Source organism: Bactrocera dorsalis, chromosome 5 (assembly GCF_023373825.1).
Source record: "Bactrocera dorsalis isolate Fly_Bdor chromosome 5, ASM2337382v1, whole genome shotgun sequence".
Taxonomy (NCBI): domain Eukaryota; kingdom Metazoa; phylum Arthropoda; class Insecta; order Diptera; family Tephritidae; genus Bactrocera; species Bactrocera dorsalis.
The window spans coordinates 23,383,719-23,400,496 of NC_064307.1; the positions used below are offsets into that span (position 1 = coordinate 23,383,719).

Consider the following 16,778-nt stretch of genomic DNA (forward strand, 5'->3'; position numbering starts at 1 on the left):
GAGCCGATACGTTGTCTTTTGAAAGAGCTGGCTTCCTTTTATGTCTTGCTCAAGTGGAGACGTCGTTGTAGAATTTGTTCAATAATTGACCTTAGAAGAGCTCTGTAACCTTTTGATCCTTTTCATCCAGTCAATGTAGATGATACCTTGAGAACCTCTGTAAACGGTGGTCATCACTTTTCTAGCTGAAAAGGCAGTCTTTGTTTTCTTTGCTTTGAAGCAGGTTTGCCAGTTGAAGTCCACTGTTTCGACTATTCCTTGGTGTCTGATGATGTGTTCACTGGTATATACAGAATTTGTCAACGGTCACGAAACGATGCAGAAACTTTCTTGGACAGTCTTAAATAGCGTTAAATACTGTTGCGTAGTGGTTCGTCCACGTTTTAATGATTCATATAGTATATGACTTAGGCGTTTATTTTGAGATGCGAACTGTCTGAGCTACCTCGAGCACGTTCAATCGACGGTCCAATATCTGTCTGTTATACTCCGTGATAGTTTTCAGGGCAACTGGGTATGTCTCATCAAAGATCTTCGTGCGGTCACTTCGAAATTCGTTAAATAATTTTAACAATCGATCTTTAAAGATAATAGAGTAGAGTAGAGTTATGTGTAGAAGTTCACGCAAGTAAGGAAAGTTCTCTGAACACAATTCACTTGGGAGTGGCCAGAAACGATACTTTTACATGTGCCACCTCACGCCTTCCGATCTTAGGACAATTATCCTCTGGGTAGCCAAAAAACCACCTACTGAAGGCGAGTTAAAGTGAGAAGACGAGGCATCCCCAGATTATGCGCTGGGTTTGAGACCCGCCACGTAAAAAACACCCCCAATGAAAAGAAGAAAATGCCCTGCTGTTATAAACTTGGTTATAACCGCGTGAGCATTGTCTACGCCAGTAAAGAAGAAGAAGGAATATTAAAAGGATTATAGAAAGGATGTGTTATCCAATTCATTGGATCCGTCGAGTTTTAGTTGTTTACATATTTAATTCTTTTTGAGCAAATGCAAATAAATTTCATTACATTTCTTTTTGAAGTAGTTTCTCCTTCTTCTTCGTCTTTGGCAGTACTACAGTGAGTCGTTCTGCCGAGAATAGAAAACTTTGACAGTTCCCTCTATTCTTTGCAAGGTCAAGCGCTTTGTACATTCTTAGTGCAGACATATCCCTATGCACTTGGTCCTTCCATTGGATACGTGGGCGCCTTTGCTTCGCGGGTTTCGAATAATAGGAGCTTTTCGTTGGAGCACCGTCATCCATTCGTACGATATGTCCTAATCAGCGCATTTGTTGGTTTTTTATGCCCTTAGCTACATATATCCTGTCGCTCTAGAACACATGCTGCTCATGATTCCATCTTCTTCGGTACTCATCGCTCACGTAGACGGCTCCTAAAACCCTGCGAAAAACCGTTCTCGCGAATGCTGAAAAAAAAAAATTTAGCTTTCAATAAAATTTAGTAGCTCAAACGTTCCAGTTAGTGACTTACTGACGGTTGTGTTGAGTATATATAGATCCTCTATTTAATAATAGGAGTACATTAACAAGTTTGACACTTAAACGAAGTCCCTCAAATATAAAAACATGTAAACAACCACACCAATAACATTTTACAAATTACATAAAATACAACAATAAAATATCTCTTTTGATCTTAAGTGCATAAATTAACAGTTTCACACTTAAATACCTTAAGTATGCGGGCGGCGTAGTATTTGTGCAGTTAAAAAGCCAGATTACTCGCTTTATTATTATTAATAATGGATAAGAATGTAAGTACTTATGGTTACAAAATGCACTCGAGTGGTCGTTGACAGTTCGCTGGCGAACACTATTATCTGCTGGAGAACGCAGACTTTCTCCCATTAACTTCAATTGTTAGTGCAATATTGCATTAAATCCCCACTCTATTGCATCTTACTCCTCATAAGCAATGTACACATATGCATAAGTATTCATCTCTTATTATTTGATCGGCTTTAATGTCCAAATCGCATGTGATCGCTGTGACTCAGTCGGAGTTAACACCCTTATAAAATACAGACGCTTTAATTTGTTAAATTGGTCGCTTAATTGAGTATGCCAATACGCTGGAGTGGAGCATGTACACATATTTACACATATTTACAGTCATAAATACTGACGTAAAAGCTCCACTTAAGCTTATTCAGTTCATTTGTTTATTTTTCTTTTTGCCAAACTGTTTTCATATTTATGTCGACTTGCTTTTACACGATTTCTTCCGAAATCTGCTATTTACCAAGATTAATATTATGCTTAAGTGACACCCTAAATGTAAGTCTGCATAACTGTAAATAAATATATTTTTGAATAATCCAAACTTTGGGAATCCCCGAAAAGTTGTAGAAATGGTGGGGTGTTGCCACTATAGTACTAAATATTATTATTTTTTGTTTCACTGTAGCACTGTAGCAACAGTACAAGAGAGAGGGAGAAATGCCCCAGGTTGTGCCGAGCATCTACCTACACTCATATAAAGCATTGCTGGCTTTTCTCACTCTTTCTTCCACGTTGTGCTTCCACAGCAGTTTGTTGTCCTAGACTACCCCAAGGTACTTGGCGCGGTGTTTAAGAGAGAGAGTTGTGCCCCATATAAAGAAGGAAACCTCCATAGAAGAATTTTGTGCTTTTTTATGATCCGCTTTCTCCGGGTACAACCTTAGACTCTGGTCTGTAGACACCTACCCGTTATTAAGATGGCAATTTTGTCCGCATGTACCATTATCTTAGGGGCTTTGCCTTCCAAGTTTCTTAGCACTCCACTTATGTCTATGGAAGCGGAGATAGCACTCCAGCTTGGGGATTACCTCTACAGACTTCCTTTAATTTTAGCAATGTTCCAATCTGCTTTTATCTGTCTAGAGGTCTATAGACTTCTGATTCAGCGTATTGACTGAATTCTGTACAAAATAGATTCCGTAGAGACGTTGGTGAACGCTCCAGAAATGTCCAGGAATGCTTTAAGAGTTTATTCCTTATATACAAGAGCCCTTTCGATATTAAATACCAGTGTATGGCAGGCAGTCTGTACTGATCAGCCTTTCTTATATGCGTACTGCGCCCTGGACAAGATTCTAAAAGGGGCTGCGGCCTCTTATAACGGTGTATATTTGTGCTTAGAATGAATAAATCGGGTGAAAACTCGCCTTAGACTCTTTGACGAAAAGCAATATGACGATAGATGATCGCTAACTATTCTTTGAAGACCGTCTAGTATGGCAATATCTGCATATTCAAATGGGATACAAATTAGAGGATATATACTATGTATATTCCCGAAAGGCTCAACTGCTTAGTTAAGTTTACTAACTGTGCTCCGTATTTTATGAGAGCTACTGCTTGATTTCTGTCATTATTATCTTGGATCCAAAGCTGAAATGTATCTTTCGGAACATTTTGTTTTCCAATATCAAATATATCAATAAGATTAACAAATATCTCGCATGATATACTTTTTATGCAGTACAAAATAATGACAGCAAAAATTCGCTTACTTATTTATCACAAAACACCTTGAAAATATTTTAATTTTCTCGCACTAAAATCACTAGTTACCAACTCTTACATTTTAGCCATCATGCCATGGAAATATCAGTAAAGCTCTCAGACAGACACTTGAAAGGTATTAAGCACAACAAGTGTGATTACTTTTTCCACGGGTTACCAGTAGTTCATTGAGATCCACACGCTGATAATATACATAAGTTTTAAGAACTGATAAGATAGCAAATGTGAAGCTACTTGATTGAGGTGTCTTGAAGAATGTTGAAGTAGTTGTTACAACCAAGTTATATATAAATAAACTAAGATTAAAATTGAAAGCGGTAGGAGACGTAACTATTACTTCACACTACACTCTATTCTGACATACCAGATATTGTATAAGTATGTAAATGCTTCTCTGTGTGCTTTTTATTTCATTAGTTCTCTTTTAGTAATCAAATTTTGAGTCGTTTGAGCCTTTTCTCTTCAGTTTCTTTCAATAAAAATTCTTTCAGCTCTTGACCCTCATTGAAAATCCTTGGAAAATAGGAAAGTTCTATAATTTTAATATTTTTTTCATATAAACCAGGCTCTAAACATTTTATAAAAGCTATACATTGAGTGCAGGGACCGGAAATAAGAGTTATTTTACAATTTTTAATAAAAAAAATCATACATAAAGGAACATCGTAGAAAAGTTTTGATTACACCATCATGATTTTTAGGTGAACTATATGCGAAATATTGTATGATTTTTAAATTTTGATTTTTATATATTTAGATCAAAAATAAAAGTTATTTTTGATTTTTATTTTTTTAGATCAAAAATAAAAGTTATTTTTGATTTTTATTTTTTTAGATCAAAAAATAAGGATTATTTTTGATTTTTATATTTTTAAATCAATAATAAAAATCAATTCAAAATTTGTGACATAATATGTTTCTTAATCTCTGTTAAGCTTTAAAGTAAAACTAAGGTGTACGGTTATAATAACAGCAAAAAATAAATAAATAAAAATTTTGAATTGATTTTTATTACTGATAAAAAAAAATAAAAATCAAAAATAACTCTTATTTTTTGATATAAAAAATAAAAATCAAATATAACTTTTATTTTTGATCTAAATATATAAAAATCAAAAATAACTCTTATTTTTGATCTAAATATATAAAAATCAAAAATAACTCTTATTTTTTGATTTTTTCGATAAAAGTCATAAGAGTTACGGTCCCTGATTGAGTGATAATTTAACTATTCTGCTGTAATTTTTAGGTGTCAAAAAGTACAGACCTCTCTATAAAACTTCCTTTCTATTTTTTTTATCTGTCCAAATTCATTCTAAACTCGGGTTCATTATTACTAAACTCTCTTCTTTTGTAACAAAATCTCATATCTGAAGATTATTCTTCTTCCTCTTTATTGACGTAGACACCGCTTACGCGGTTATAGCCCACTTGTGGTGATGATTATTTAGACATCGAAAATTCAGGTGGCCGTAGAATATGGGACAGAAATGAAATTCCGTCTTTAGTTGTACAATCTGTTCGTCACTGTCTGCCGATCCACTTGAATATAAACAAATATGTATCATACAAACAAATCGCAAATTAACACAGATTATGATTATAATTTCTTATCAGCATTTGCTTAAATCATGTACAAACACTGTGGAAAAAGTACCCGGAAATTAAAAATAAAACGCAAAATATTTAATTATTCATCCATATTTACTTTGTCGCCCTCAAAGTAATCCCCATCAGATGAAATACATTTATGTCAACGATGTTCAACAATTTTTGGGATGGTCTTCAGCTCCATCAGCGAATTTTGTTCTATTTTTTTCGATCGACTAAAAACGGGTTCCACGGCAGTTTCAGTTTCGGGAATAAGAAAAAATCGCACTTAGCCAAATCTGGTGAATACGGTGGTTGATCGATGGTACTCATTGCCCTTATGGTTCTAAATTCGGTCACAATCGTGGCTCGATGTGATGGTGCAATATCATTGTGTGAAATCCATGAATTGTTCTTCCACAATTCCGGCCGTTTTCAACGAATGTTCTCACGTAAACGCCTCAATACAGCCAAATAGAAGTCCTTGTTGACTCTCTGTCCCTCCGGAACAAGTTCATGATGCACCAAACTACGAATATTGAAGAAAAAAAAAAAACAATAAGCATCACCTTGATTTCAGGGCAACTTTGGCGTGGTTTTTTCTCTTCATTGCGATGGCTGTTGGCTTGTTTGCATGTCAAAGTCCATGTCTTATCGGCCGTTATAATGCTCTCCATGAATGTGGGCTCAGAATTCGCACAATGAAGCATGCCCAAAGAGGCCCGTTCATGGTACTCCTTTTGAAATTTATTTAGCTCTATAGGGATGAGTCGAACAAGAACGCGTTTCTTACCCAAAATATCCACCAAAATCATTCGAACGGACTCGGGAGAGGTGTCGAGCTCTCTTACTCCACCTGCTGATCTCTTTACTTTCGCCTGACTATTTTCAAACACCATATCTTTCACTTTTTTAACATTTTCGTCAGTTGAAGAGATCGAAGGATGTTCAGAACGTAATACATTTTCATCGAGAGAATCACGTACGCCTTTTCCAACATTCGCAATGATTCCATACACCGAATTTGGTTAGAAATACAAAATTTGAGACAAATTCTTTGTTCGACTACCGAGGTGTAACAGCTGCTGTAAACAAACTGTTGACAGATAGCGTTCATTTTGGCATAGTAATTAAGGACAGTCCTACCACCTTAGTAAAATACAATTGTTTGGAATATCATTTAGACGGGGAATTTAATTACAATTTCCGAGTGCTTTTTTGACACAATGTATATATGTATTTATTTATTAGGGTCAGCATTTTTTGCAAAAATTTTTAGTAAGTCTAATTAATGTAAGTCTCCTGACGCAGATTTGACGTTCCTTTACTATATAATGGAGTTATATAATTCCTATATAGTTTTTCTTTTTACAGATGAATAATTAGACAAATAAAGTCAGTACCTATTACAATAAAATTTGCTATATGCATCAAATATTTTTTTTTTATTAATTTCTTTAGTTAACCCTAATATCTAGCACTTCTGCTATATACTTTGTTTGATGAATATATGATGGTTATGAAGATCATAATGATAGTGAATCTCTTGTTTGTTATTTAGAATGCTAATATTTTTCTTTTAAAATACGCAAGAGATCAGAAAATTATCAAAATAAAAATCTTGGCTAACGGTGCTTACGCAGATGATATCTGATTATCTGCTGATAATATTCTAAGAATTTGCAGAAAAAAAGATACTAAGAAGAAAACCGAGATGATCGTGATGCTGATCGGTCGGTTAAAGATCTTTTAGTATAAATTCAGCGTGAGGACTGAGAGAAAGAAAGTCGGAAAAAGGCGATTTTTGATTTTCAAATGCGTAAAATAATCGATTACCGTTAAGAATCTTATATTCTATTTAATAAATCTGAAATTTGATAATGTAATTAATTAAATGGAAGCTTAAAATTAAAGAAATTAGTAAAAGAAAAAAGTAATTGAAAGTGAATTAGAGTATTAAATTTTTGATACAAAATCTCGAAAAAAATTGCAGAAGGATTAGTGATCCTCAGTTACGATTTTTGTGAAAGTGTTTAAGAAACTAGACTAATGCTGGACTTTCTGATAATTTGTGACATTGTGAGAACCCAAAGCACTTTCCTTTTGTCTAAATACAAATGTTTTAAAAAGTTTTTAACTCGTGAAAGCCCTATTCCTTGTTCAGTTAGCATTTAGAGATACCAGTTATCATATATCCAGATTTTTGAGGTAAATGAATTTATATCTGAAATTATTGCGAATAAAATTTCTCATCACTAACCGTATTGACACATATTCCAACAATCAAAACTATAAAAAATGCGAGTACCTGTGCTGCGATCGTTAAATGTCTGTGAGTTGTCTGCGAATCGCTGTTGTCAAGCGTCTGCAAGACCAAGTACAACGCATTCCACTACAGGTACAGACGAAGAAGCAGCAAAGTAAAAAGATATTTCCGATCTCTGCACATGTCTAGTGGTTGAAACTATAAAAAGAACAAATCCAAGGTAGAAAGAAAAAAAATTAAAAAAGAACAGGCACAGCAGTACAATGCTCCCAAAGAGGGGAGACAAACCAAAAGAGACAAAAGGTCATTGTAGAGTAGAACGAATAACAAGTATTTTTGAGGTCAATATCCTGGCGGTAATTGTCCTTCTATAAGCGCTTGCAGAGTCCATGTAGTGGGGGAAAAAATTGTGTACGTATCTACAAACATATGTATGTATGTATGTATGTGTTAGCTAAATGGTTTTTGATCGTGGCATACCTTTATTTAGAAGTTCTTGGGAAGAGAGAGAGTGGATTAAAATTTTTTTCTATACCGTCAACAATTGTGGGAATAAGAAATTACTACAAAAAAAGTCCAATTTTGGGCAACTTTTTCGAGCATTTCGGCCGGAATAGCCCGAATTTCTTCGGAAATGTTGTCTTCCAAAGCTGGAATAGTTGCTGGCTTATTTCTGTAGACTTTAGACTTGACGTAGCCCCACAAAAAATAGTCTAAAGGCGTTAAATCGCATGATCTTGGTGGCCAACTTACGGGTCCATTTCTTGAGATGAATTGTTGTCCGAAGTTTTCCCTCAAAATGGTCATAGAATCGCGAGCTGTGTGGCATGTAGCGCCATCTTGTTGAAACCACATGTCAACCAAGTTCAGTTCTTCCATTTTTGGCAACAAAAAGTTTGTTAGCATCGAACGATAGCGATCGCCATTCACCGTAACGTTGCGTCCAACAGCATCTTTGAAAAAATACGGTCCAATGATTCCACCAGCGTACAAACCACACCAAACAGTGCATTTTTCGGGATGCATGGGCAGTTCTTGAACGGCTTCTGGTTGCTCTTCACCCCAAATGCGGCAATTTTGCTTATTTACGTAGCCATTCAACCAGAAATGAGCCTCATCGCTGAACAAAATTAAAGCGCGAAACACATTTCGAACCGAACACTGATTTTGGTAATAAAATTCAATGATTTGCAAGCGTTGCTCGTTAGTAAGTCTATTCATGATGAAATGTCAAAGCATACTGAGCATCTTTCTCTTTGACACCATGTCTGAAATCCCACGTGATCTGTCAAATACTAATGCATGAAAGTCCTAACCTCAAAAAATCACCCGTTATATAAGTATGTGTTAGCTACATAAATGGATTTTGATCGTGGCATACCTTTATTTAGAAGTTCTTGGGAAGAGAGAGAGTGGATTAAAAAATTGTTCTTTACCGCCGATTTTAGACATTTGTGAGAATAAGAAACTACTACAAAGAAAGAACAGTGTTCGATAGAAATAATGGAACACAATAGGGAGTTAAGGAAAACGTACAAATCGTGTTGAAATCAGAAATATAATAATCAACAAATTAATTCTAGGATTGGTCTGGCATGTATAGAATATGGGCCGCAAAAGTAATGACAAAAGAAATCTAGTAAGGATGCTAACAAACCATTGTCATATTGGGAGATTGAGAATATTACAGAAAGACTATTGTAAGGGCTGTAAGGCGATAGAAGAAGAAGAGACTTTAGAATATCTCCTATGTGAATGCAAGACTTTGTATGGGAAAAGAATCGTATCGGTCGAGATTTTCTTGTGGGTGTCTCGGAAGTTCCATATATAAAACTTTTGTATTGATCAACTTCATCAGGAGCACGTTCTGGTTTAGAAAGGGCATAATATAGTGCAGGGATTTTAGTCCCGGTGTTTTCATAATGAGCCTCCCAAAGGAATAGATACGTCATCAGACATCCATCTTTCTACCGATCTACCTAGGCCTAGTTACATAATTGAAGAAAAAAACTTTTCAACCTTTTCAAAGTGTTTTGGAGACCTTCAAAAAATTAAATCCGAGTTCTGAGGCTTCTCTGGAAAAAAGTCTGCTAAAATTGGAAGTAAAATTTAGATAAGATTCGACAATAACATTATCTTGAAAGATACAGATCAAAAAGGGATTTGGAACCTGATAAAGAACAATAATTTTGTGTTATAATGAGTCTGCTGAAAAATTTGCACAATCGTAAGGCCATAATGACCCTACTTGTAAACTAAAAACTAAGTCAACAAAGCAGTTCAGCGATTAATTTATATATTTTCTAGTTCAAAATCAATAAAGCACCGCTCCTATTAATGAAATTATTACCTAACGGGCTAGTTAGAAGTTATGCCATATCTCCATGTAACACAAATAGGTCCAAATGTGGTAGTTTAAGCTTCACCTGCCTAAGAGGTAGGTCTTGCGGAAGGTATGGGGGAAAATTATACAAAATATCACTTAACGATCTCATGTTTTATGATTTTAGAGTGTGGCATATGGGTTCATTTTTCAAAACTATCAGCTATACCCATAGGTTTTTGTGCACAGGACCATCAGCCAAAATTTCCTCTATAAAAGAAGTCGATTCTCATCATTAAGACGCAATTTATCAACAAATCAAAGCAACATCATTCGTTTTGTTGTTAATTTCGTTTAAATGGCTGTGGGAATGACTTGTAGTTTCTATGAACTTTATTTTTATTGGCAGTTTTGTTTCAAATTGTACAAGTAGTGTTACCGTTTTGTTTATAATATTTGCTATCAAATGTACACATGTATGTCTATATTGTAAATTTGTTTGCTACAAAGGCATCACGAGCGCTTTGTTTCTGTTTTTCTTTGACTCTCTGTGTAAACAATTCAATTTACCCATCAAGCTGTCAATAGACTGTACAAGTGTATATCGGTTAGTATATAGTACGTATAATACCGAAATATGAAATGGAAAGTTTTTGTAAATAATTTCGGGTTTATGAAATGCCCCAAAGACCGCAAACAGGTGATTTTATTTGGAGACAGCTGAAGTATTTGGTAGATCCCCGTTTTAATTTGTGGTCTTCGCGGTTAATTTCTGTCATGATGTCTTCTACTTTTATCGTTTGCACGGTATCACTTAAGATATCTGCAAAATATAAAATATTGAGGGCTAATATAAAGACACTCGCTAGCTGTCTTTAAAATGATAAACCTTGAGGAGTAGCGCATCGACAAACAACTGGTAAACAGTGTGATCAAATTTGACTCGGACTGAAACTGAATCAACAAAAATTTGTTCCTAGATGCTCTCAACCTTTATTATATGTATTTATTAGTGTGAGTTCTTTCAACTTTTTACAGAAAGTTCCTGGAAGTTGTCTCAATTAATAATACTTGATTACGATGTTCGGGATCGGGACTCAATTTAATATTTTTGTATCACTACTCAAATCTTTTTTTGGATAGCTGCATATACATAACGCCTCAATATATTGTAGATATGTACATATAAATATATGTACAAATACATATGTAGATAAACACATATTGATTGAATTGTTTACACATTTGTACTACCGCTTTACTTATGCAAACATAAATAATACAAATTAAATGAAATAAAAAGTACGAATATGAGTTATTGAAGCAAGAAATTGCGGCGGAAGTAATCTAAGACCCATGACCCTATTTTATGAGGTGAAAATATACAAGTACAATGTATGTATGTGAAAAAATAGTTATGCGATATTAACCGATGTTTAATTATCGTTTTCAAAGCGGAACATCACCCACAGAATTCTAGTATTTTTTCTCTTTCGACGTTGCTCTTCAGTAAGGTTGAGTATTTCATCAAGAAAAGATATACGATCCAACAACGAGTCGAAATGCGAAATGACATGTCAATGGCCTCAACTTTAAGACCGCTACGTCCAATTTATGGTCATCTTAATCGTCCTATCAGAACAATTAAGCATCTAGTGGAAAAATTGGAATCCACAGGCATGGTACAAAATATTCCCGTGTCATTGAGACAAAGAATTGTCCGTAGTGTCGAGAAGATTGCTGCCGCTAGCGCATCAATTGGGGAATATCCAAATCAGTCTCTCACACGTCGTTCTCAAGCGTTAAGAATCCCGGTGATGTCGTTGTGGCGAATTTTGCGAAAAGAACTTGGCCTACATTCTTACAAGATCAAATTGACGTAAGAACTGAAGTCCCTTGACCACCAGAATCGTCGTATAAATCAATCGAAAAATTTTCGTCAGCGAAGAGGCTCATTTCTGTCTTAATGGCTTCGTTGATAAGCAAAATATGCGTGATTGGTCAGGCAGCAATTCACACATACTCCATGTGTCACCACTGCTTCCTGAAAATCACAAGCCACACAGCGAATGTCACAATCAATTTATTGAAAACCAAGTTTGGTGAACATGTTATATCACGAAATGGCCGAAGCCGCTCGACTTTCCCAAGCGACATCGCTTCGCTCAAAGTTTAAAGAAGATCCGACGTTTCCAAGCTAAATTTTATTCAGCAATGATGTCCATCTCTCTATGAATATGTAAACAAGCAAAATTGCCGCATTTGGAACGAAGAGCAACCTGAAGAGATTCAAATCTGCTTTTCAGCCAGAAAAAACAATGGTTTTGTGTGATTTGTGGGCCGGTGGAATCATCGATCCATATTTCTTCAAAAATTAAGCCGGTGAGAAGGTAACCGTTAATGGCTATCGTTATCACGCCATGATAACCGACTATTTGATGCCTGAAAGTGAAGCTCGTGGTCTCATCGCATCAATCAGTGGATTTATTGAGAGAACGCTTCGGTGAGCAGATAATTTCACGTTTTTGGGCGGTCGATTGAGGTCCACCAAATCATGTTATAGCGCACCGTTAAAAAAGTTTTTGCTATGGGTTGTCTTGTAAATATGTTCAAAACATTGCGCGTGTCTTTCGCCATTTACCAGTCGAAATGCTCGAAAGAGTAATCGAAAGTTGAACCCAAGAGATGAATCATCTGAGACCTATCGGCGACCAACTTTTGAAAGAGATAATCTTCAAAAATTATATGCCAATGAATGTTTTTTCAAATGATAATAAAGATTTTTAATAAAATTTTAATTTTCTGTGTTATTTTCTTTAAAAAAGTAAGGAAATGGATCACGCTTTATATAATAAACCAAAACAAAAAAAAAAACACTTTCATTTTCATTGAGTTCTGCTTTCATTGCTATCCATCAAAGATCAAGCAATCCGCTTGTAACGAAATCAATCAGCAGCCAACGTCACGTCAGTTCATTAAGTAAATAACTGTGGTTCTGCTGCTTGCGCTCACGTTGGAATATTCCAATTTAAAAATATACACACGATTTTATAAGATTTTTAATTACCTACATTGTGGGTTTTCTGTTTATATTGTTATACCCCGAACATGTGATATTAAGTTTGCCACGAAGCGAACCAGTCCCTCAATTTTTGCGATATCGATCTGAAATTTTGCGGACGTCCTTTACTTCTCAAGAAGCTGCTTATTTGTCGCTATAGCATATGGCTGCGCTACAAAGTATAGATCAAAATCAACATTTTTTTGTTTGACAGGATATCTTCACAAAATTGTCCATGGTTTATTGTCCAAGGCAACCCTTCATTCGTCGAACATAAGTATACTAGGTCAGATCAGGTCAATAAAGCATATGTATGTATTGCTGTCATACAAACTGGCCTATCAAAATCATGAAGATCTTTTTATACCCTTTTATGCTATAAGAAATGCACCTGTGAAGGGTATAATATTATTGCTTGGGTGCAGTCGAATTTCACTTTTTTCTTATTTGATTTTTATTTTGCTCATATTCATATACATACATTTTCGTATGTATATATTTATTGCTCATAAAATATTTTATATTACTTATTTCATTCATGTGAACTGCTTACATTTAATTTAAATACACCAATTGACATCATGTCATATAAATTTGCCATATGTGGTTACATATCTACACATGTGCACATACACATACACAGCCATATGCATTCATTTAATTGCCACATTTCTTAGAAGCACCTAAGTGTGCACAATGCAGCAAAAACTACTATTCAAAAGCACTTGAACGTCAGTATAAGAATTTTCAAATATTCGCCAGATCCTCAGATAGTTTTTGAAAAAAATTTGCTACTACTTACTAATCACTTTGGCACAATTCCTCACCTACCTGACGTGTGCACCTATGCATCATAGTTCACTTCACGTGCGGAATTAGGTGGAATCACCATCAATCATATTTTTATGAGCTCATATAACGGTTTAATGTGCTTTGGACATAATGCTATTGTAGCAATTAGATTTAAGGAAATATTTCTCGTAGTCAATCTAATCGAACAGGTGGTTTATTTCAGCGCGAAATTGATTGATGTGTGACTCAAAGTAAGACTGAAGTTGATGTATGCCTAACAATTTGCCTAAATTTATTGATGTGTATTAGCAATTTGTATTTCTTGAAGAATTAGCTAGATAAACGAATTTCCGCCACACGATCTTGCTTGTATCTAAATCAAGTAGCGGTGAGTAAGATTGCGAAATTAAGGCTAAGCGCATTAGTGGAAATAGATAGTAAGGATATTGCTTTATCCATATAACCTATACATTTAAGTTGTTAACTGATATTAGTCTCAAGATTAATAAATTTTTATTTGGCAGAAAAACGAGTCAAAATTTCATTATTCATGTTATTTGAAAAATCGAGGAAATAACCAAACCGACCGGATGCAGTTATTATAACTACTATCCAACGAAAAATATCTGAAACTTCTCTCTTTTGATTAAATATTATAAACTGTTCGACCAATTTTAGAGTTATATCCTAAAAATGACCGAAATCAGACGAAAGTCAAGCCTACTTTAATTTTCTTTTGATTAGTGAAAATCAGACTGTCCCTAATTACTATGTATGACAAATATGAGCGCGATCTGTTAACCAATTCGCTTACAGCAGTTGCTTAAGTCGGTACACCCCAGTAGTTACGTGTGTGGAATCGTGGCGAATGTTGGAAAAGGCTTACGGTGACTCATTTTTATCGAAATAAAGACGATCGAGAGATCGTTGAAGACTTGCCTCGTTCTGGACGACCATCGAACTCTTTAACTGACGAAAATATTAAAAAAGTGAAGGACATGGTGTTGGAAAATCGACAGGCAAGTGTTAGAGAGATGGTTAGAGAGCTCGATATTTCTCGCGAGTCCATTTGAATAATTTTGAAAACGTAAACAGTGTTCATGGATCTCATAATGTAACATCCAATCTTATGGGTCAGCTAATTTATTTGTTAAATCCTATATGCACTGTTAACAGAGGTTCAATATTGCACCAAAATCCATTTGAAGCCGTTTAAATGAGGCTGGATACAGAACTAAGCTCGATATATAGAACAGTTAACGCAAAAATCCTTAAAGCTATATTTTTCATCTTCGAATTTCTGCTGAATCGCAACAAGTGTCAATCGGCCAAATGTGGGTCACTATATAAAGGGTGATTTTTTAAGAGCTTGATAACTTTTTTAAAAAAAAAAACGCATAAAATTTGCAAAATCTCATCGGTTCTTTATTTGAAACGTTAGGTTGGTTCATGACATTTACTTTTTGAAGATAATTTCATTTAAATGTTGACCGCGGCTGCGTCTTAGGTGGTCCATTCGGAAAGTCCAATTTTGGGCAACTTTTTCGAGCATTTCGGCCGGAATAGCCCGAATTTCTTCGGAAATGTTGTCTTCCAAAGCTGGAATAGTTGCTGGCTTATTTCTGTAGACTTTAGACTTGACGTAGCCCCACAAAAAATAGTCTAAAGGCGTTAAATCGCATGATCTTGGTGGCCAACTTACGGGTCCATTTCTTGAGATGAATTGTTGTCCGAAGTTTTCCCTCAAAATGGCCATAGAATCGCGAGCTGTGTGGCATGTAGCGCCATCTTGTTGAAACCACATGTCAACCAAGTTCAGTTCTTCCATTTTTGGCAACAAAAAGTTTGTTAGCATCGAACGATAGCGATCGCCATTCACCGTAACGTTGCGTCCAACAGCATCTTTGAAAAAATACGGTCCAATGATTCCACCAGCGTACAAACCACACCAAACAGTGCATTTTTCGGGATGCATGGGCAGTTCTTGAACGGCTTCTGGTTGCTCTTCACCCCAAATGCGGCAATTTTGCTTATTTACGTAGCCATTCAACCAGAAATGAGCCTCATCGCTGAACAAAACACGCGCGCGAAACACATTTCGAACCGAACACTGATTTTGGTAATAAAATTCAATGATTTGCAAGCGTTGCTCGTTAGTAAGTCTATTCATGATGAAATGTCAAAGCATACTGAGCATCTTTCTCTTTGACACCATGTCTGAAATCCCACGTGATCTGTCAAATACTAATGCATGAAAATCCTAACCTCAAAAAAATCACCCGTTATAACAAGGTTAAGTGAAGGTGAGTCGGCTAAAACGGTGGCCAAACCTGAAATGACGGTCAGGACGGTTATGCTATGTGTTTGATCGGATCGGTAGAGACTTATTTGCTATGAGCTGCTTCTCTATGGCCTTTCTGGTGAAAAATATAGAAGCTGAGAACCTTGCGCGATCGTCACAGGAAGCTGCAATTATGTCAGAACACTGCCCTCCGGACTGCAGTGACAGAATGCTTCTTGATGTCTCCCATCGAACACCTGCATAGTGAGGCCCGTATGCTCCCAGTTAAGGAGCATAATGAACTCCTCTCTAAGCAGTTTTTACTGGGGTGCTTTCGCAGAAATCATCCCTGCAGTCACCTGCTTGGAGCGGAACCGCCTCCTAGGAGCATCAGGAGGTCATATCTCAACTATGTCGACGACATAAGACAATACGTCAACTAGACTTCGAACGCAACTCACTTCAGACAAGCAATGGGCGCCATTTACAGTGATTCAACAACATCAACCAAAGAGTTCATGGCGAGAATATCTATAGTTACTCTATCTTAAAGATTTTTTTCTTGATGATATGAAAGATGTCCACTTAATCTTTTCCTGCTAATAGGTGTTCTGGGGCCGTTCATGCTTTACATATTTCACTTCAAAACTCTTTGATTTGAACTTTATACCGAATATTACAATTATTTTAATAAAATGACGTGTAAATATTTTGTGAGGCGATTTTAGTTCGGTGAGAAAAGCACGCTTTATTTTGTCTCAGAAATCAATAAATTTGTCTGTATTATAATAAAAATAAATATGAACGCATTCAGGAAAATAATTCCAAATAAAGCGAAAAGTATTAAAAATAGATAATGATTACATTAAAATATTGAAAACTTTAAAATATTTGAAAAACAAACGAAAGATTTTTCAAATGCCAAGTCTATTTGG

General features: G+C 35.6%; 1 protein-coding gene across 2 annotated transcripts in view; it reads left to right on the plus strand.

Annotated features, from left to right (window-relative positions):
* Nucleotides 1–16,778, plus strand: part of LOC105227002 (putative phospholipase B-like lamina ancestor) — a 44,592-nt gene that overhangs the window by 1,841 nt on the left and 25,973 nt on the right. Inside the window, exon 1 of one of the 2 annotated variants that reach the window (XM_049459514.1) lies at nt 6,877–7,328. The exons of the other annotated variant lie outside the window; for it this stretch is intronic. The gene's annotated coding sequence lies outside the window, so the exon portion shown is untranslated. Of the gene's footprint in view, nt 1–6,876; nt 7,329–16,778 lie in introns of those variants that run through there. 2 annotated transcript variants of the gene reach the window in all.